Source organism: Girardinichthys multiradiatus, chromosome 6, assembly GCF_021462225.1.
Source record: "Girardinichthys multiradiatus isolate DD_20200921_A chromosome 6, DD_fGirMul_XY1, whole genome shotgun sequence".
NCBI lineage: Eukaryota > Metazoa > Chordata > Actinopteri > Cyprinodontiformes > Goodeidae > Girardinichthys > Girardinichthys multiradiatus.
The window spans coordinates 26,383,832-26,406,287 of record NC_061799.1 but is presented as its reverse complement, the minus strand read 5'-3'; the positions used below and the strand labels follow the sequence as shown (position 1 = coordinate 26,406,287).

Below are 22,456 nucleotides of genomic sequence, written 5' to 3'. Positions count from 1 at the left end.
AAAAAACATGCTCTTTAATTTATGTCAGAAAAAAACAGTGTTGTTTTGTTTAGGCTCTGAGGATATCCGATAGCATCCTCTTCCTGCTTTTGTAAACCCCTTAAACTCCTCCTGTACGTGGTGGTCCATCTCCAGAATAGAATATTTGGCAACATTCAAGCATTGCTTTAGCTGTCTCCTCTAGTAGGAAAATATTTCACAATTTCATCAAACGTGCAAACAAATCTGTTTCATCTAAATCTAAACTTAATGTCATACAACTTTACCCTGCACACTTTACAGAGTCAAGCATAAACAGTGGGCTGATTGGCAGAAACATGGCATTATGTGTTATAATAAATGGAGTAATCAGAGTGTGACTCACATAAGGAAACACTTTCTATTGTCTTCGTTTTTTTATGCACTTTTTTTTTTTGGTCAACCACATTATTGCCTTGCCTCATTGACATGCTGTGGTGCTCAACCCCCTCCTCTCTGTAATCATAAACTCTTGACATCATTGACCCCTTTAGTATTTTCAAGCTCTTCTGTTTCACTTCACTCTGACACCAAGTCTCAAGACTCATACTGGTCCCGTTTAGACAAAAAAAAAAAAAATTAGCTGAGGTTGTCCCTTGCCAATAACAGATATAAACATAGCCCTTCCATTATCTGCTGCAGTTAACCAGGATCGTGTTTTCTCCCTTGGCTGCATGTGCTGCCTGCAGATGTGGCCATAACAGCTAATCTGCTTTCTCAACTGCACCGTTTTTGTAATAAGCAGCTCAGCTTTTGAGTTTGCAAGGGTTTAAGGAAATCAAGGTACTCTGCAAAGCATGATGCTTCACACTGGATTTGGTTTTATTAACCGGATGCAGAGAAAAGCCATTTAAAATGTTTTTTTCCTATGCACATTATGACACATCTACAATTGGTCATTTGAAAATCTGTTTATTTCACAAATTAAACTGACAACGTAAGCTAGCTTAGTAAAAGTGCTTTAAAAAATGTATATTTTACTTTTTACAAACAAGTTTGGCAGACACAAGTCTATGTTCAAATAATTTAGATCATAAGCTTGGCTTCTCATCAGTCAATAGTATTATCATAATACCTCATCACACTCTTGCGTGTGTGCATTATGTTTCAAAGACATATGCTGCATTAGGTAAATAACACTGCAGCATCACCTTCCTAATAGAGATGCACCGAAAGCAATTCTGTGGCTGATTTCCTATCTTCAGTTTTTTGTAACCTTTTGACCTGCCGACACTGATTTTGGCCAATTTCTCTTTAAGAACTATAAATTATAAATAATAATTAAAAAAAACAGCAATTATTTTTTTAAAGGAAAGACAAATTGATCACATAGTTTTGTGTGCTATATTAGCAATTAGGACAGTTAGCATTGTATTACTAAAACAGCAGTCTCCGAGCGTAAATGCTTGAGAATGCACACCTTTAACTCTTTGAATTACAAGAAGCTGCCACCTTTTCTAAATCAACCACTTTCTTTGACAGACGGAGGTTGAAAGCTCAGAAAGACAAAACAGAGCAACTTTCTCTCTGTCACAGCTTGAATGAATTGCAGATATCATAGAGAAAAGGTCCCCAACTGCCCGGCTGTGGACTAGCGCGGGTCTGTGGGCTGTTTAGTGTGAGTTGAAATGGAGAGCATGTCACCCAGCACAGTGGTTATTGTCTTTGTTACAACTCCCAAACCCTGACCCCAGGCTCATTTGTAATACACGAGTATCCTCCCTTGTCTGTGAGGCATAAAAGGTTGAGGATCCCTGTCAAAAAACATAGGTTCCATTTAAATAGCTTCTTATAAGTCCATACTTCATCTGGCTTCCTTTTTCAACGCCTCATTGGTAGAGCTTAGCTATAGTGGATTCAATGAATGGAAAAGGATTGAAATTTTCAGTTCTTTAATTGCCTAGCCACTGGTCAGGGCCATTAAAACTGAAAATCAGCCAATTCCTTCTGTTTCCCTGTGCATTTCTACCCTCTACCATATGCAGTTGATCACAAGTTAAGCTCTGCTGCCACAGATTTTTTTTTTGGACATGTGGAAAAATTTTGTGCCGTGAGCATTGCAGTTATAAGACACCATTTAGATAGATAAGTGACACTGTAAAGGAATTTTAAGCAAGTCCAAGTGAAATTTAAGCAGAGCCCCTGTTTGCACTGAAGACTCACTTACCTCCGAATGCCAACAACTTGGAAGACTCCAATTGACAGCCATCTGACCACTTTTCTGATTAATTCGGCTATAATTATTTGACCACTTGAGGCATTCATGGAGCATTGAACTTCGATCCACAGATAGTCAGGCAATTCCTAAATATGGGGGAAAAAATACAAACAAAGATCTCTACATGAATGACACTAATGATAAAAGTTAAGAAAACAAGAATGAGAAAACTACAAAATAATAATAACAATAAGCAACATATGCTGATTCATAAAGAATGTCTACTTTAAACAAGTAAATATACACTGCCATTGAGCTGCCAAAGCCCCAGAAATCCTGGGAATGGGATGACCACAACAATGATTTACTACGACAAGACAAATACAGTCCTCATCCCTAAAACATTTGTCATTGTGGTTTCTACAATCATCTCAATGTGGTTTGAGTTAGTCTCCTGTCATTCGCTCGTTTCCTCTTCCTAAATAAGAAACCGTGTATCCTTCAATCAACTACTTATATGGCAGTGGCTTACCAATGGCTGGATGAGGACAGTCATTCCGAAGCTATTTGCCAAATGAGTAAATTAATGCAATATGTTGCCTCATCGGTCTGTTTTTAATATTTTTGGGGGTCTGGAAGATTTTGTCACATGCTCAGACATTTTTAGCTGCTACTGTATCAGTCGTTGTTAGCACAAACCATGAGACATGTGCAGGGCAACATTCTTTTGACAGGAGTGAGGTTTTATCAAAGAAAGATAGCCCTTCTTCTCCCCTGTGTATAGGGACATGACAACGTCAATTCCTCCACAATGGAAATAAATCAATCTGTACGACGAGATGGGGCTCTGAGTGTAGGCTGGATCCCGGCTATGTGAGTGGGTAAAAAGGACAAATGAGGCCCACAGACTCTCTTTCAAGGTCTGTAAAGAAGGTCTGTGGATAAAGCGGTATTTAAAATCTAATCATGTGGTGATGAACAAGAAACAATCAGCTATTGAATATAATCTGCTCAGCAAAGAGTGCAAAAAATTCTGTCAAGAGAGATCAAAAGGAGCTTGACTAGTGACTTTAAAAAAATAAATTACCCAGAAGAATTTTTGCTTAAACAAGACAGATATAAGATTGATTGCATTGTAAAGTGAACCAAAATCTTGTGAAATGGTTTTAATTTTGCCACAAGCTGAAGACTAGAAGAAATCTGTCTAAAGAGATTATTTGATTTGCTCTTAAAGAAAAGTAATGCACTTAAACATTGTTTGATTTTTTCAAAAAATAATTGTTTTGCAGGGTTAGATTACCACTTACATGTATGTTTCAACTGCTCCTTAGTAAGCCACCAAATCATGCAAAAGTTGGTAAAAGGGGGTTTGCATAAATTCAGTTTATCTGAGTTTTTGTAAAGTGAATTTAATCTCCATGTATAGAGCAAGCTCATCTAAGTCTGGGGTTTGCAAACCGTGCCTTTGTAGCCACAGATGACTCTTCCTGGACATTTGGTCTTAAAAAGAGGCCATGAGCGATTAAAAACTGAGCAGTGTTTATATATATAAAGATAATTGAAAATACCAGTTTAAGCAGTTGTTCTATGTGTTTTTTATATGTAATAGAATCTGCATAGAATTTCCATAGTAGAATGACACCAATACTCCAAGAAATTCTTTTTCTTGTCATCTGCTCACAATCTACATGTTTTTTTCTTATTTATTTAATTTGTTTTTATAAATATGGACTTCAAGAAAATTTCTTTATTTTTCTTTTGGTAAAAATTTTATGTTTTTTTTTCCTTAAAACCTAAAAACAGAAATATAAAAGAAATTTGCTAATTTGAGCAGAAAACAAAAAAATGTCCTACCGAGTCTTTATTCATATTAGTCAATAAGCTGTTTTCATTTGGTAATGTAGTTTCTTTCAGCTGTAGACATGTTTTATTATATTTAGCAGAACCGAGGGCAAAAACAGCTCTCTGGTTTGTAAATGTAGCTCTCTTCACGATATGAGTGTTACCATCGCAAAAACATCTCAGTTTTCTAGTAGATGAAAGATAAAAGTAATGCAAAATGTAAGCTACAAAGATAATCTTTAAATGATGTCCGTTACTGTTGTGAAAATGTCAAAATCTTATAGTTGATAGTAGAACAAACAGCCTGACAGTTAACAAACATTGACATCTCTTTGACATTTGATCCCTTGGTATTAGTCAGCACAATCTGCAGGCTTTAGCAGCTCCTCCTGATGCAGCTCCTCCTGATGCAGCTTGCTATACAGATAGGTGGCAGCAGAGAGCTTTGAGGCCAAAGCAGCTGATGCCGCAGGGTCCACTACTTCAGAATTAAAATGTCTTTTATTCCATGCCAGCTCTGTCTTGGTGTCATTGGTGTCAGGACAGCCACAGAAGTGACACATAAAGACAAAGAAAAACAGTGAGGAAAAGAGATGGACAGGCAAGCTCCTGGATGATACTGTAAGTAATTATGTTTTACATTGTGCTATCTGAGGGAAATTGCTTGTATCTCAAATCCATATATGACTAATAGGACTGAAGAAATTGTAACATTCTTTTAAACTGATTCATTAACTCTATTATGCATGATTGTGATCTTGCCTGCAAACGCTGTGTTATGGGTAGTCTTGGAGTGGTGTCAGCGTTTAGGCTCAGGGGAGTGATTGAAAAAGGCATGGCATGCTCATCATGCCCCCCACGCCTGGCTGTTCCAGTTTGCTCTCAGAGTGTATGCAAACAAATAAAAGATGAGAGAGTTTAATTAGCTGCAGGGCAGAGCCTGACAGCTTGTATTGTCAGTTATTACACAGTAACCAGGTAATACTCTAAATATTTGGAGCGCGGTACGGTAGAAACCACCGGCTCGAGATCATAGGTTAATGTTTTTTCTTTCAAATTTGGCAGAATTGCTTAGTGCCATCTTTACAGTTAAAACAGCAGTTAAAAAGATAAAATTAGCCGATGAAAAATAACTGAGGTCATAACCTCTGTTACTGGCAGTTTATTGAGCAGACCCAGTGTTGCAAACATACTTTATTGTGTCACTGCTCGCCCTCAGTCTGGAACCTTGAGACAGTGTTGAGGTTGACCTAAAGGTTGCAAAGTTCAGCCTAAATTGCTGAGCTCCTGCATGAGTGTGACAAGCAATGGATTGTTATATTTAGCTTTGAAAAAAACCAACAACAAAAAAAGTGCAATATCAAAACAAAAATAAAAAAAGAATAAGAAATTAAACTTTTAAAAAGGATTTTTAAGTTAAAATAAGTAGTTCTACCTAAAACGTATTTTAATTGTTGGTCCATGTTTATTTTAATAGCCAAACCAGTCTTGAACAAAAAAAAAAAAAAAACACTGACACTGTAATTCCTTGATAATGACAGCGGAATAGGTGCTTAGATGCTTATCATATTTGCTTGGGCAAATGAATAACAGAAATCTCAGGACATCTGTTTGATGTGACATTTCACAAATGACAGTCCCACAGATCTTCCTGAGAACAGTGCATTACCTCGCATATATACTGTTATTTAGCTATTTCAAAGAGTAACTGCCTTTCTTAGATATGTCTAATTAAGTTGTGGAAAGCTACATAACAAATGCTAACATACAGCTTCTTGACTTTTTTATGCTAAAATGTTCACATATTTTATTGACTGTTTCATTCTTGTTTTCAAATTTGAGTATGAATAAAGAAACATCAGAGTGACAGTATGCTGCATTCTTTGCTGCCTTAATAATTAACCACCATTTCATAAATCAGCTTTGAAGAGCATGATCTAATTATTTTCACTGACTCTGATACTGACCCAAGATTTTTGTGCTCACAGCCATGAAAAATCCCTTTTTACAGTGTGAGGGCCTTTCTGGCTCCGATGGGACTTTTATTTGTTTTTAGGAAGCCAGGCCTACAGCTTCCAATGCTTTAAACGTAATAAATAAAATAACAGGGAACTCCTCTTCTGGACAGATTATGTTGAATTAATCTCATCTGTTGTATGTGAATTCATCTGCTCAATTGTTTTTTTCTCTTTTTAATACATTTTGAAAGTTTAGGATAAGCAGAACTCTATTTAATGTGCAATATCAGTACAAGCAAGTCTTTTTTTCTCATCAGACAATTCTCTTTTGTCTGATCACAATCTGATTGTTTAAGTCAACACATCAAAATATGTGAAATGTTTATAATATTCTTGTTGAGACCACCTGGAAGCTGTATGTTTTGTTGGGATAAGCAGAAAATTTAGACCTCAGTGTTTTATTTCCGGTAGGACGCTGATCCAGCGCAGTAACAGGATTTCTTTCCACGTGAGATGTTTGAGTGTAATCTTCTCCTGATGTTGGCTTGAATTTTTACAAAAACCAGAAACAAGAGGTAGAACTTGACATGGCCTCAGGAAGCACCTGAGATTGCTTTGAGTGTACAGGAGCTTGTGTGAGAGGAGCGCGCCTTGTTAGCGCTGCACTGCTCATTTAAAAACACTGTGAGGAGAGCTGTGTTACAAAGGTTTGGGATTATAGGTCTGTAGCATGTTTTGTTTTTGGTTCAAAGAAAAGCAGATCTTGTTTGAATAACTAAAATAAATTGGTTCTCTATAGAAAACAAACCAGAAATGCCTAAATATACATAGACTGAATATAGTTTTCAACTTGTACGTTTCATTTTAACTTTCTTTTAATATATATTGTGATTGCTGAAACTTTTTTATATGTGCTTTAATTCTTTGTAAATATTTAAAGAACTATATGTGTATTGAATAAAATAATTATCTTAAAATACTGGATGCTTTTAAATGATTGATCAAGAACAATTTTATTAACTATTTTGATTTAGGGGGACTGTTTGAAATATAAAGAAAAACCATACTAAGGTAAAAAAAAAGAAAGCTAAATACATATTTAAGCATTTTATGTTGTACAGTGATGTTTTGACCTTAACGTCTTAGGAGTTACTTGATTGTTTTTATGCAAATCTAATATATATGAAAATTGTGCTCTAACATGTAAGACTATAAATTCATTGTGCCAACAGAAAGGAAAAAATACATTTGAAGTATGTAATATTCATGCTTTTAGTAGGTTTAGCAGTCTGCAAGATCCTTAAAGCCTTTCTTCAGGTTTTGCAGGGCATTGTTGAAGGTACTTAAGATCGAAGAGGAAAAGCAACCTATATTTTTTACAGTTGACTTATAAGTTAGCTGTTAAATTAAAGAACAAAAATATGCAATTTAGGCAACAAATAAAGTACAATAATATAAGTCAGGGGTGTTGTGAGAAATAATGCAAACTGTGGCAAATTAACAATTTTAAAAATCTATTTATATATATTTTCAAATATTCATTTAAATAAAAACATTTGCTCTTTTAGTCTTTAGTTGTTTTAATCAATGTGCTTCAAACATATAAAAACTAGACAGTGCCTGAAAAAAGAGGATATATAAAGGAAAAGAAAAAGATAAAAACCTTACCTGCTTTCCTCATAATCCTTTGCTGTAAATCACTTACTTAAAGCCATCTTCTGTACGACACAACTCCATTAAGGGCTAACATTTACTTTGGCTAACTTATTGCTTCCAGGTTTGAGTATGAATATGCATATTTCTGAACTTTTATGGTGCATTTCTAACATATAACAGAATACCACAATGCAATTTCACCTGTCCAAACAACACTGTCCATAATTCTTTAGCCTTTGCTCATTCCTTTACATTTTTCTTTCAGTCAGACCTTCTAATAATCATATAAAGTGGATTTTTAGGCACTTTTTGGTCCAGCTTTGTTGCCACTTTTTGTTGAAATTTCATTGGGAATTTGGCCGGTACACCAAAGATATATTTTGAGCACATGCCCCAGTAAAATAGATCTTGCAATGCCTGTTATATGAGCTATACTTTCTGCAAACAATTAAAATAGTAAAGAAAAGAGAAACAGCATTACTGAACATTTTAGTATATGTAGAACCTGATTTAAACTTTAAGAGCAATATCAAATACTGAAATTTAAATGTGTGTCATAAATAACGTGAAGAAACTAGCAGAGATAGTTTTGAATAAGGATATTTCTTGCTTTTAAATTAATTCATTTAAGAAATATTTCTGTCTGAATTGTGCATTCCTCATTATTGTCTGGCCATTCACTTGCATGCATATCAGGTTTATTTCTTTTGTACTTTATGTGGTTATGTCTTTTACCTCTTGAAACAGATTTTAATCTCAATAACACTATTTATAAGGAAATTTGAAGCATACAATGATACAAAATGTCATCCAGAAATTCTTCACCACTTGCTTAAAACTTGTTTAAATTAGACAAAAAAAACAACAGTATTTGAGTGAAAATGTGACCTCTGTGAGGTGCTGACACATTCTTGTGCATAAATTAATTTTGCATGTGGTTGGTGTGTGTGTTGGTTTTCACGTGTGTCAGAAAGTATTAGAGAAATGAGGAGTGAGGGGTTAGACAGGCTGTGTCAGCGGGGTTGGATTTACAACTGCGTAACAAAGCATCTACAACATTGGCAGACTAAATAGAAACCGCATTGGACTTACACTACCACACACCTCACACGTGTCCTCTTCCTTGCTCTGGCCTATAAAAGACATTATGTACATTTACAGAAAGGAAACAATACAAGCGCACCCTGAAATCTGTTTTTGAATAGGCTATAGCCTTTAACTCAGAGGAGTTGCTGCATTCTTGATTATTATAAGAAAAAAAGAGAAACAGGCTAAGTTAGTTACAGTGGTACGCAGATTGTAGAGGTGTACACATCTCTGTTAAATTTCCAGGTTTTTGTGATGTTAAAAGATTAGACTGTGAGGAATCCTTTCAAAACTTCCTTAAATGTGTTCAATATCAGAATTTCAGATGAAACCACAGAATAATTCTGGATTCTGGCTGGATCATTCCAAAACTATAATTTACTTCCAGTGAAGTCACTGTTTTATTGTTTTGAATGCACACTTGGACTCACTGTGATGAAGAAAAATTAAATCCAACTTGAGAAGAACCTGTGAAGGTTCCATTTGAATGAAAGTAACCTCATATCATGATGCTGCCACCAACATAGTTCACTGTGGCTATGGTGTTTTGGTTGGTTTTGTGCGAAATATAGATTATGGAGTTTTGGAGTTGTGACTCAAATTTAAAGTTTGGTTTCATGGGAGCATTGTTTCTATATGTTGTATGTATTATGTATGTATGTATATATATATATATATATATATATATATATATATATATGTATGTGGATTTTTTGTTTAAACCTCTGTCGTCTATGGCTTTAGCTGAGCAATACAATTCAAGCAAGACCTCTCCACTTGAACTTTCTAAGTGAGATATTTTTCCCTGTCATTGCTACCAGGTCCCTGGCTCCTCCATGCAACCAACCCAGCTCTTTCTGGAATCAAGTGACTTTTCTGGGAACACGCATTGTACTCGGTGACATGGAAGACTTGGCCTGGATGAATATTTTCACTTCCCTCTTTTCAGCTTTGTTTTGATTAGCATGCCAACTTTATGACACCCAAGGAGTGGATACTGAGCATACCAAGCAGGAGATGCCTTTGAAAGGACAGATGTTCCTTAGTTTAACCTGCCTCCTGCCCAAACTGCTAGTCTCTTCTCTGTTGTATATTTGCTCTTGCTCTATAAATAATCAACTAGTGTAAGTCACAAAAAAATTTAACTGATATTCTGCTAACCGCCAAATCCCTTGTCTTGGGGGGCAAAAGACGAAACCTAGGCTTGAGAAAGGTTGGCTGGCTCAGTCATGGTAAATGAATTTGGGCAAAAGAATCCAGTGAACAAACCTATTTTCTCTACATAAGGACTGGTCTAGATATCTAAACTGGTTCAGCTGTCCTTAGTGAAGAAATTATGCAGTTTTGCATTTGATAAAGCACAACTGTCTCTGAGCAGGTCAGCTAGTCCAAAAATATTCAGGCCTTGACAAGATGAGTACTTTTCTGCACTTAAAATGAATTATCTTGTCAACTGTGTTGCATGTAAAAATAAGAAATATTGCAACTTTTTTATGTATCAGAAAGACATATTCGATTTAAATTAAAAAGTCTTTTTGCAAGATTTGTGGGTCTGCAGAGCGTTTGCCCTCTCACTGTAGCTGCTGGGATGAATAGGTGATTGTTCGTTGGCCCTTGTGACAGGTCTCCTGGGGCTCATCAATTCACCAAGGCTCGTGAAACATCAGGTCATGGCTAACCCTTTCTCTCAGACTGCAACTTGGCCACACCGAGGTGATTTTGCCCCAGTTATAGCTCAGGACCTCCAGGGCACACAGCTGGGTCCCTTAAAAAAGCCCAGCTGAATGGTTTTAGAAACACTCCAGCTCCTCTTACCATGCACTCACTCTCCACTGAGAACACTCAGAACACTGTAGATATCAAATATTGTTTTTTTGTCTTTATGTTCGTTTTTGCCTGCCAAAGCCGCTGGAAACCATATTAAAGTATGTGTCCCATATTCTTAACCAACAGACCTATTCTGTTGAACATTTTTTTCCAAAATTTCCATCTTGTCTTTGATTTCCTACTGTCAGGTTTTTTTTCTCCACAGCTCCACGTTTACCCTTCTCTTCCCAACTTCGCTCACACACGTCTTAATTTTCTCTCTTTTCCCTCCCGCAGCACTGCTATCGTGTTGTATCAATTACAGCTGACCGCCAGCCAGGTGGGTCTGCGGGAGATTTCAGATTGCTGAGAGGCTAGCGGATTGCTCTGTGCCTCCACCCTGCTCAAAAGACTCCAACCCCAGGCCCCGCTGAGGCCTTGTCCTGGGCAGCACAGAGAGACACCTGGCCAAACCGCAGAAACTCTTCCAGCTGCAGACTGCCTGATGCTCACTGTGGAGAGAATTCAGGCCAAAGGTGGAGGAATTCACCAGGCGCTACTGCACTATCATTTACATTTCTCTGGGTTTGAGTCTGTTTGACATTGCCTTGCAAAGTGTATTTATAAACCTTAAAAACATTTCCACATTTTGTTGTGTTATAACTACAAACTTTAAGGAAACTAGAAGGAAAATAATATGTGATTTTTCAATGATTTTCTTTTACTAATAAAAATCTGATTGGACAGAATTTCCTGTTACTGCCCAGCCAAAAAAAAAAAAAAGAAAAACAACAAAAAAACACAGCACATTCCACCTTAGGTATGGTATGTTAATGGGCTATGTACAGTGTTAGTTTTCAAACAATGGCTGTCTTCTTCTCACTACTTCACAAGGACTGCTCTATGGTGTAACTAGTAGATGTCTTATAAACTGTTTTTCAAACTGCAGATCTCTGCAGAGCGGCCATGTTTCTCTTGGCTGAACATTTTATCAATCCTCACCTTGCTTGAAGTTCAGTTTAGACATGTCTTAGGCTTGCAGAAGAACCATAACCTGTCTGATTTTAGATGATGTTATGCTTTGTGAGATGTTCAAAATTAGCACACTGTTTTATAATCTAACCCCACTTTAAATTTCTCTCCAACTTTATCCTTGACTAGTCTGGTGTTTTGCTTTGGTCTCTGTGATATTTGTTTACAGTTTGCTTACAAACCTTCAGGCCTGCATGGAACAGAAACTTATATACAGCTGGACTCTACTGGATTTTATGCAGGAATAACAGAGAAATGACTGAATACATATGCACCTTATGCTTTTAGATTTTTATTTGTAAAAAAAAAAAAAATTAACTGCTTAATTTTCCTTATTTACACAATATCCTAATACACTGAAGTTTTTAGTTGTAATGTGACAAAATGTGAAAAAGATAAAAAAGATAATAAGGCAATCAAGAATATGTTAATTGTGTCACAATTAACGCTCACACACACAAAAGTAGAAGAAAATCTATTGTTTTGGACATCTCTTCTAAAGCCACAAGTTGGAGAGCACATGTTGTGATGGGAAAAAAAAGACAGAGAGAACAACTGCTCTTTTTTGTTCAACCAGTTGACATGAAAGACCACATTATGTCTGAGATTAGAGGCAATCACACTCGGAGTGCGCTTTAAGACCTTTGTTTGCCAACATGACAGGAGGGAGCAGAGGTGTAATTTGATGAGGCCGCTGTGCGAGTGAGAAACACTGGATGGCAGGCTCCCAATGGACAGAGCAAAGATAAGCTTTTGTTCATTGTGCTGACATGGCAGCTTGCAGAGATGTGAACATTTAAAGCAAACTTATCAATTTGTGATTCATTCATTAGAGAACAAATCTATGACTTATGTCATGCAAACTGATTAAGTTGAAGAAGTGGATTTACAGACTTTACAGCCTTGGAGAAAACACTTTTATCTTTGCCTGTTGTTTCAGACGATGTATTGTTCCACCATTTACAGAAATTCAAATGTCGCAGTCGGGCAGGTTGATTCACTTGTTACAAATACCGTAAACATATGACTCCGCTTTAACTTGCAGCCACACAAAAGCAACATGCCAGATTTTGAAGACGTGACATCTCCTTTACTCTGGCCCAGTGCATTGTTTTAGTGAACCGAAGGTTTTTCAGGACAGGAAACATGCAGCTTGTTCCAGACCGGGCAGCAGAATGGAGCACGTCTTTATTTGAGGGAAGTCATTCCGTTAATATATAAAACACCAAAGAAGCATTTCCTTCCCCCTTACTTTCCTGGTGCTGTCCCCTTCAAAAGGACCCAGTCCTTTATACTGGGCTCACATACACACACGGGAGCAAAAGAAAAACAAACAGAGACCATTTAAATATCAACCAACGGACCTTCTGTGTGAACTGAGGGGGCTGCTGCACAGCTTTGTCTGAACACATCCAGTGTGCAGATGTTGATGAGACAAACAACATAAGATATTACAAGAAAAGTAAGCACGGCAATTGATATTTTTTTAAATATGATCTAAAATAACATAATACAGTAAACTCTGTAATAGTTTTGGTCTTAAACAGAACAAAGTAATACAAATCCAATATACTGATCAAGGGAAGTAAAGACCAATGCTTAGGTAACCTTTTTGATTAATTTATTTTTTATTAGCCACTGACAGTATTAGATTCTGACAATATGAAAGCCTTCATTTAAAATACCACAAACTCACAGTGTTAGGATTTTAACACAACGTATATGAGGTGATCTAATTTCTCTGGTTAACTAGCTAATCTACTGCTCCTAAAACATCTAAAATATTATTATATAAAATATTATTACTGTTAGAATAATGTTATCAACAAGCATTTCTTAATTTTTATACATAGACTAAGCACTCAATAATTTTAGTTTTGAAGTGTTCATCATGCAGAATATTGTCCTGTTTTGTTTTTAATAGCGTAACACAAGTTGAACAAGCCATTATAAGCTGGGTAATAAATAAGAATTTTCTGTTTGGGTAGCTAGCCTGCAGCCAGCTGCTTAACAGAAATGCCATTCTTAGCTTGCCAACTGTAGTTTTAAAGCATTACTCTTATATCAGTGATGGGTGGAGCTTATTTAGTTTCCACAAAATGACTGTCTGTTTGTCTATACTGTTTGGCAACCATTGTTTCAGGCAATGACAGCATTGCTCTATGAAAGAGGAAAAATATAATATTCCCTCATTGTACAGTGGACCTTATATGTTGATTGGCATGACAGACCAAATCTGATTCAGGATGCCAACTGGACAGGCCAAGACAATTATAAAGACACAATAATTTCAGGGAGAGACATTCAGTTATAAACACAACAGACCAAAAAAAAAAAAAAAAAACCCAATAATAATAATAATAATAATTTTACAAAACATAAAGAACTATGCTGCACTTGCAGCCATACCAGTAGCAAATGTAACATTCAATTTCTTTGATGCTGTAAGCCTCTTGTGTGTGCATGTAGTTGTGTATGTATGCAAGTGTTCACCGAAGTGGAGAAATAGGTTGTGTGTAGTTAAATTGCTGGAGAAGCCATAGAGGGGAAGAAGGGGGCCTTACCAAGTATGGCAGCAGCCCCAATAAGCCCATGGACATAGACAAAAAGGGTAGGAAAAACAATGGCGGTGTGCAGCAAAGGTTGGGAGAAGGGTAGCACTGTGTTACTCTATGGTTTATACCAATGGTTATCAAGTTGGGGTTGAGAATGAAAAAGAGTGGGGTATTGAGATCATTTTTATTAAATCCTAAATAACAAAAATGACAATGGTGAAAGCATATCTATGCTGAAACAGATAAAACTGCGGGCACTCCGGCACTTTCTCTGGTGTCCTTTTAAAGGACAATAAACGATTTGAACAATGTGATAGAAACGTTTTGTGGTTTTGAGGCATTAACTTTCTAAAACTTTGGTTTGCTTTGACAACGGTAACCTGACAATGTCCAATTTCACTATTATTATTCTAGACTACCCTGCTTAAAAGTAACATAACATTCAAGAGTAACTCATCCAGAGCTTATTAAGCATTACACATGTAAAGGTCAAATCGTCATTACTATTTATGTTCTAATGTTCAACATAGAATCCTGCAGAGCTGTAGTTTAAAAAACAAGAAATTACAGTATGCAAAATGCAGCTAATGTTAATTATTCCTTACACATTGTGTACATATAAATTTCTTGCAAATAAAGAGGAACATTTTCACAGTGTTACAAAAAGATGAACAAATGTAATCGGAAACCAGCTGTTTCTTAAGACATAACAAAACACAAACTTTTCAATCACCGCTACATCCTGCACTTTACACTTTGCTCCTTTCGTTCTCTTTTTGCCTAAATTTCCCACAAGGGTGTGTGTGCAAGAGGAGGAAGAGGACCACCTATTAAAGTGAAATCTTAGGAGTGATGGATGGGAGCCTGTTGAGGGGGGAGCAGAGCGGCCTGCTTACATCCCAGGGGAGGGGGATGATGAACAAGCAGGGGAGGAAAACAGAGGGGGGTATAGGCAAGGGAGAGTTCACAAAATTTAAACTCACACCTCTCACCGTGGGTGGAAGGGATGGAGACCTCCCATGCTGTCTGACTTAGAAATTACACTGATTCGCCCTCAGAAGGACTTTCAACTTTTGAGTGTTTTCCTTCAAATATTTTACTTTCATTGAAAATGTTGGATAAAATATATGTTCCCTTACGGCACTTATAATCTATAAGAAAGACTCACTTGTTGTGGGCCTTAGCTGTAGCTATTTTAGTCATGCTTTTTTGTAATAATTCTTAGATGAAAGAAAACAAGACTGATGGACTCGTTGTGCTTAGTAGATTACTCACCAATTATGTAAGTCCTTGTTAAAGTTGGTGGCAGAAAGACTGTTACTAATCATCTGACTTCAAAGGGCAACTGGTTGCAATGGATTTGATTTAGGGGCACCAGAGTATAGAGGGCTGCATTCTAATATACACCAGATTTTAATTTGTAAACGAAAACAATATATAACTTCCCTTTCACTTTGCGTTGTTCTTTCACAAAACGTAAAAAAATAATAATGCCAAACTATAAATGTTCATAAAGCAAAATCTCCCGTTTCATCAAACTGATGAAATTAACTTCTGTTGTCGAAGTCACATTTTCTGACATTGAATTAGTAAAAAAGCAAATGGAGAGGCTGCAGCCTTTGGTCTTTAAGAATTACTGGTGTAGTAGGTTGCATTTAACTGTCAGGAAATGACCCATAATCTGCAAGCGTTTGACTGCTGCAGCATTCCTGTGAAATGACACAAGTTGAGGTAGATTAGGGGCTGGGTAATTAGCTCATTAGTCAACATAAACACATGGCAGTGCTCCCCCGTTTCTACACACCCTGACAGTCCCCTCCTCTGCCCACAGCTGGTGGCGAAAGTAAGTTCCCACTCACACAAACACACACACAGACACCCACGCATACCTGCAGAAGCTCATACAGACACACATCCTGCTCTCAGACTACTTCATCATTATTCCTTCTCATTTCTTCTAAAGTTCTCCATACTTTCTTTTTTTTCAAGCCTCATCACCTCCTCTGTTCTGTTTTGCTCCAGACAAGCCACTCTTTCATATTGTAGCTGGGGGGGTTTGAGGGCCAGCCACTTTTCACCAGCACCTCCCAGCTTATCTAAGCACTTTATCAGCCTGAGGGGAAAGACATGTGGGTTGAAGCTCTTCACTCCTCTGCTCTACACCTCAGAGGAGCGAAGAAGCAGCAGGCTGTCAGCAAACAAATATGTGTAAGCCCGGGCTCAGAAACATGTCACTCCTGATGAACAGAAAAGCTATATGGCTTTGGTGCTTCAGTGTCTGGTTCCCTTTTTCTCTCTGTACGTTAATAAGAAGATACATCCTTTTTCCTGCTGTTCCTTACAGGAAAACTATTTCAGAAAGTTCTTAACACCTCCCAACACTCTTTCACTTTTCTTTTATCTTTCCTCTCTTTGCATAAAACTTTTTATCAATCCATCGGCGATTACATTTCTAATGTGCCACACAGATAAAAATCTTCATAAAGAATCTCAGCCCAAAGGATTGCTGGTTTAGCACCTTAACTTTTGCTCACAAGCAACATTTCAGTGCAGAACAGGACTGGCTGTGTTTTCCCTAATGCTGGTAGATTTTAGTGTTAAAAATGTATGAATGAACATTTGTGTGACTTTCCACTGTGCAGGGTGTGTTGGGAGGCAGGTCACTCAGGAAGCAGTGCACTTGAAGCGCTGGAAGGTGGAACAAGCTAATGAAATAGATTGTAATGGATGAATAAGGTGAAAGACAGATGAACAGTGCAGAACACTAATCAGCTAAGTCAACTGGAAGTTTGGAGACAGCCACCACATCAGGAGACAACACAGCCGATGAAACCATCCATCATTGGCTGGGCAGACAGTTCTCACAGCGATGCGCATCATTATCTGGGTAATTTAAGGAGAAAACACTTGGTTGCTAAGCCTTCCCCTCAGCTCAAGTTATGTCCATTTAGATGAAGAGCTTTGAAGATGAAGAGTTTTGCTAATATGTTTATTTTTGGGGGGTTTGGCTTAGGACTTAGATTTTTTTTTTGCAGTATTCTTTTCTCTGCCACTACTTCTACTTTTGTTTAAATGTCAGATCTCCACCTTAGATTTTATGTGACAAGCGAAGAAAATAATTTGTGTGCTCACACTTTTAGAATTGATAAATGTGTTATTTTATCAACTGATATGCATACATATGATTCCAACAACAAATTGAAACAATTCGTACAAACTGGGGGAAAAAAAAACAAAAAACATTTGTATATTTGGCTTTTTATGTATCTTGTGTTATGTTTTGGTAAAGCTTTTTTATTTGCTCTTCCTGGATATTTTGGGTACTTTGAATTGAAATCAGATATTTAAATACACTGTAGAAAAATAAACCATTCCTATTTTAGGTCAGAATTTCCAAAACTATTTCCATTTCCTAAATGCAAGACCAACAAGAGGGTGATTTTATAACTTTGCATGTATTTTAAAATTAACATACATTTCTTTATTTTGTGGAAGTGCCTTTAAACTGTATGTTTAGGGCATTCTGCCACAGGCCTCTCCCATAGGCTTGCTGTAATTTTTTCCCATTCCTCTTGCCATAATGGGGTGTTACTGAGTCAGGTTCATAACCCCTGCCCACAAATTCTCTATGGGATGTAGATCATGGTTTTGTGTTGGCCATTCCAAATCATTGACTTTGTTATTTCAAGGCCACTTTGTAACTAATTTGCCAATAGGCTTAAAGTCATTGTCCACATGGTGTTTTTTCCACATGACACAATCTATTTTGTGAGTTTCATCAGTCCCTCCAGCAGGAACACTGCTACCAATCCTGTACTTCACAGTTGGTGTGATGTTGTCAGCCTTGCAAGTATAGTCAAATGAAGATTGTTGGATAAATGTCTCACTATTAAAGCTTACACACAATGCATGGGTAGCATCATTACATAATACAAATTATATCAGTCTCATCAAATAAAATATTTTTATCTGTCCCAAATCTTTAAAATCCAAAACATTTTGTCCATCAGACTTTTCTTAGTCAGGGAGCCTAAGTTGTATGAAAGATATGAGGGGAGTATATTCTGAAAACATATTTCTTCTCACAATCACAGTAGCCCCTTTTCATTGCCTGTAGAAAGACCCAGGCTTGAAAAGCCCAAGGCATGTTTCAATACAAATACCCAGGTAATTTCACTTTTCAGGTGTCTTACTTTCACTGGTAAAAGGTCCTTCTCTGAGGTAGCGCTTTCCAGATTTACCCAGGATTGTTAAAGGGGGCAGGATGTGTGCAGCAAAGCATTGCACCACCAGCAGCAGTAATGGCGAGGTGAGTGTACAAATCTAGGGTTTTTATACCATTAATTTTCTACCATTTTTATACCAAGAATAATAAAAGTTGTAGATGCTTTTAAGCGAGAAAGTAGACTCTAAACTTTATCTGTGCAGTCAGTTCATCAAGAAGTTTAAGGACTCCTCATCACATGTTAAATTTACATCTTTGATGAAACATATTACTTGAAAGTGTAAGAACAACAACCTTCATGTGAGGGATGCATCTATTCACAGTGATTGGTTAGGGAAAGTGCCACACCTTGATCTTTGGCAGAGGGCCATGGCCTTATCAGGCTTGATGAATGACATTGTCACCCAGCTATCTTAATGAGTCTGTCTATCTATCCATCTCCCTTTTCCTTCCCGTCCCGTTTTCCAGCCCTTGGCCTTGCTCCTCCATCCTCCCACCGTTTGAACATCTAGGGCTGGTTTTTACTGTTAAATGTGAGCATTTGTGTGTGTGTGGAAAACCAGATGGAAGTACTGAGTCGTTTTACAATTTGCAGTGATGTGTGACTGAAGAGCATGAGAGTTATTTTCACTGACAGCTTCTTTCAGCATTGGGTGATTACTCATGAGAAATTGTATCTCCCTGCGAAACAAAATAATAAATAAATAAAAAATACCTTGAACCACCCTGTGATGTGAATAGAAACAAGAAATAATGCTGCCTCTAAGAATATGGCTTTTTCATTAATACATTTGTTTTGCAACTGTATCTAACTCATCTTTAAATTAAGTGTGTTCTTATGACAGAAGGTTAAACAAACCTTTAAACAAATGAACAGGACCTGCTGGTGAGCAACTGGCATCCTGAAGTCTCATTTCCTGGTCTTTAAGGACCATCCTTCCTTTTTCTGGCTGCAGCTTCCTCTCCTCTAACACCCATTGTTGCTACACAGGCTCCCTAAATGTATATAAGTAGGTGCTTGCTGTGTCCTTTGCAGTTTAATATGTGGACAAATGGTAAATAACATTGGTTGTCCTCACCAGCTGGCTTGAGTTCCAGGGTTAGCACTGAGGTGATAGATGTCAGTGACCATGGCTTTAAAGGCAGGGTTGGAAAAATGTTGCCTTGTTGGAAATGTTTGTTGATGTTTAGTCCTCTTCCTCTAAATGTAGCAAGATGAACGTTGTGTTACTGGTAGAGGAGCAAGGCTATTAAATGTTGCTTTTAGTGATTGCAAATATTTTATGGTTGGTTGGGAGGTGACTTGTGTGGAAATCACATAATTGTGACTTTCATGTGGCCGAAGAGGAGCCAGTTAAATTTCCCTCATAACCATTAGGTATAGACTGGGAAAGTGTTGTTTTAGGTATTTGTTAAGGTTTGTGAGATATAGGACCCCAGAATGCTGACCAGAAGGCAGCATGACGGTAAGTGCAAAAGATTTAATAACAAAAACTCACTCACTAACGGAGGCAGGAACAAAACAAACAGGCAGGCAAGACAGGCATGGCATGATCAAAAACAAGACTTGAGCATGAAAACAAGACATGAGCATGAGAAATGTTTCCGCAATGACTAACTGAACAGGTGTGTATATATGGAGTGAAAACCAGGTGGAGCAAAGAGACAGATTAACTTTGAGCAGGTGAACCGAATAAACTTAATTGACAGACAGAACAAAACGTGGCTGCGGCAAAAACAGACTCTAATATACAAACAAAACCAAACTTGACAAAACATGAACAAGACTAAAACATGACCAGAAAAATAACAGAAGCATGATTCAAAATCTAAGAAGAATAATAACAAAAGAACGAGTCAAAACCTTAACTGTGAAAAACATAAGAAAAAACCAGAAACCAAAAATCAAACAACCCCAAATCATAACAGTATTAGTAGCAATAAATTCAAAGCACACCTTGTTTGTGAGCTTTTAGTGTCATAACTTCTAAGAATATGTTTGTGCAATCTACTTGTTTTATAGTCCATTTTGTTAGTTTTACTTTACCTAAAACACACATCAGTAGTTTTACATTTCCTTTCACATTTTCAGACTTTTTAAGCTACAAACGTTCCATAGAATATGACAATTGTTGTGGAGGGATACAATTATTTTAATCCATGCCACAATTATGTGTACAAATTGAAACATTTTTTAAAATGTTTGCAAGAGACATGCTGTACAGTAGAGCTAATGGTTAGCTTTTTTCCTTCACAGCTAGGTCACCTGCTTTTCAACTTGTTTGCAAGTTCCCCTCTTGCATGAAAATCATACTTGTAGGCCTGATTGGTAATTGGTAACTCTAAATTGCCTTTAGTTGTGAGATCATGAGTGAATGGTTTTGGTTCTGTTTTGGCCATCTTTTGCATGAATGGCACCTTATGTGTACTTATCCATCTGCCACCCCATTCATAATCAAACACACACTCACTCAGAAACATTCTAAACTATAAAATTAGTTATCTGATAATAACACATAAAGATGGATGGATGGATGGATGGATTTTAAACTTTTATTCCTGTAGAATAATTCAGTTTTAGCAGTCTATGCTTAATAAAAATGTAACTGATCTCAAATTCTGTTTTAAATAATCTGAGTTCTGTGCAGAATTATTCAAGTCAGGTTGGACCCATCTCAACATTAAAGATTTGGAACTACAGATGCTGGAAATGCTGGAATGCAGTCCGACTCCTTAAAAACAATGAAACACTCCATTATTTTGGCATTGAAGAATAAGTAGTAAATCAGACCCCACCTTCAGCAGAATTAGTCGGCAATATTTTTCACAGTTCCTGTGAAGATCACAAGGCGGTGCTTATTCCAATTGACTAGAGGTGTTAATAAGCAACACAAACTTTTAAGGGTTGAACAGGCTGCTCATTTTTTTTTTTTTTTTTCCACGTTGCCCCCAAAGCTGTGATGCCCTGAGTGAAAAGCCATATCAAAAACAACAATGTGTGATGGGCTTACGACCTGTCCAGACTGTATTCAACCTTTTGCCATTGACTGCTTGAATATCTCCCAGCCACTCCCTGGCCCCTTCACAAGATTAAGTGGATACACAATATGAATGAACTGATGCATATATGAGACATAGTTCCAGGAGCAAAAAAATAAACAAAACAAAAATTGCTCATCTGGCTGAGGGCATGGGTTGTTTCAGAGTTAAAGTTAAATATTCAACATATATTAGCAATGTGCAGTCATCTCATTGTGCCACTGGACGTTACTGTACATTTTGTGAGAAAAGAAGATTTTCCACACTATTTAAATGTTCCTACTCATATTTTCTGCCACTGGCTGTCTCCTATGAACACAATTTGGGCACGATTCAGCACAGAAATAAAGGCAGATTCACTTTGAAGCAAGGAGCATACTTTTTTTTTTCTTTCCTAGTGTCAGGGTGGCTAACTTGAGTGTGGTCCAAGTATTCTGGTTAAAACAGTAAACTCAGTGTTCCAGGAACTCTGGGATAAAAAGTGAAAAAAATTATGGCAGTGGGGTTTTCTGGATAATACCTCTATCTTTTTGCCTTACACTGCAGCATAGAGGAACAGTGATTTTTTTTTTCTTTCCTTCTCTGGCAGGTTTCAAAGCCTGTCCATGGAAAGCATACTCTGCACATTCTACAGACATGGGTCTTCGGGGAGGAAATAGAGAGGAAATTGTGCAGAAAGTGTAAAAAAATCAGCTTCTCTTTCTCTTGTTCTGTGCTTCTCTGTGGCTTACTTTACAGAAAGAAAGACCCCCTGTTTTCAAATCACTTCTAATTACTTTTTTTTTGTCTCTCAAAGGACAAGTTAGGGAAAGAGCTTTAGGAACAACCTGAAAAATCAACATATGATGCCATTCAATAAATTAAACTGTTTGCGAGCCAAATTCATTGCACAACGTCATAACCTTTCAAACAAGATAAACATTAATTACCACAGACCATCCTTACACTAATACCCAATCGGATTGTTATACTATACATATCTGTTAAGGCTAGATCTCTGCAGATCTACCAAGCTTTAGAAAACCGTGCTGAGTTGACTCCTAATCCCAGGCTTTGACAAGAATGTCATGAACTAACATGA

The 22,456-nt window shown here is 37.1% G+C and overlaps 1 long non-coding RNA gene across 1 annotated transcript; it reads left to right on the top strand.

Moving 5' to 3' along the window:
- Positions 1-4,477: 4,477 nt before the first annotated feature.
- Positions 4,478-11,674, top strand: LOC124870334. Its single transcript, XR_007038738.1, has 2 exons — positions 4,478-4,639; positions 10,822-11,674. It is a non-coding gene; the product is annotated as an uncharacterized LOC124870334 (long non-coding RNA).
- Positions 11,675-22,456: the final 10,782 nt, after the last annotated feature.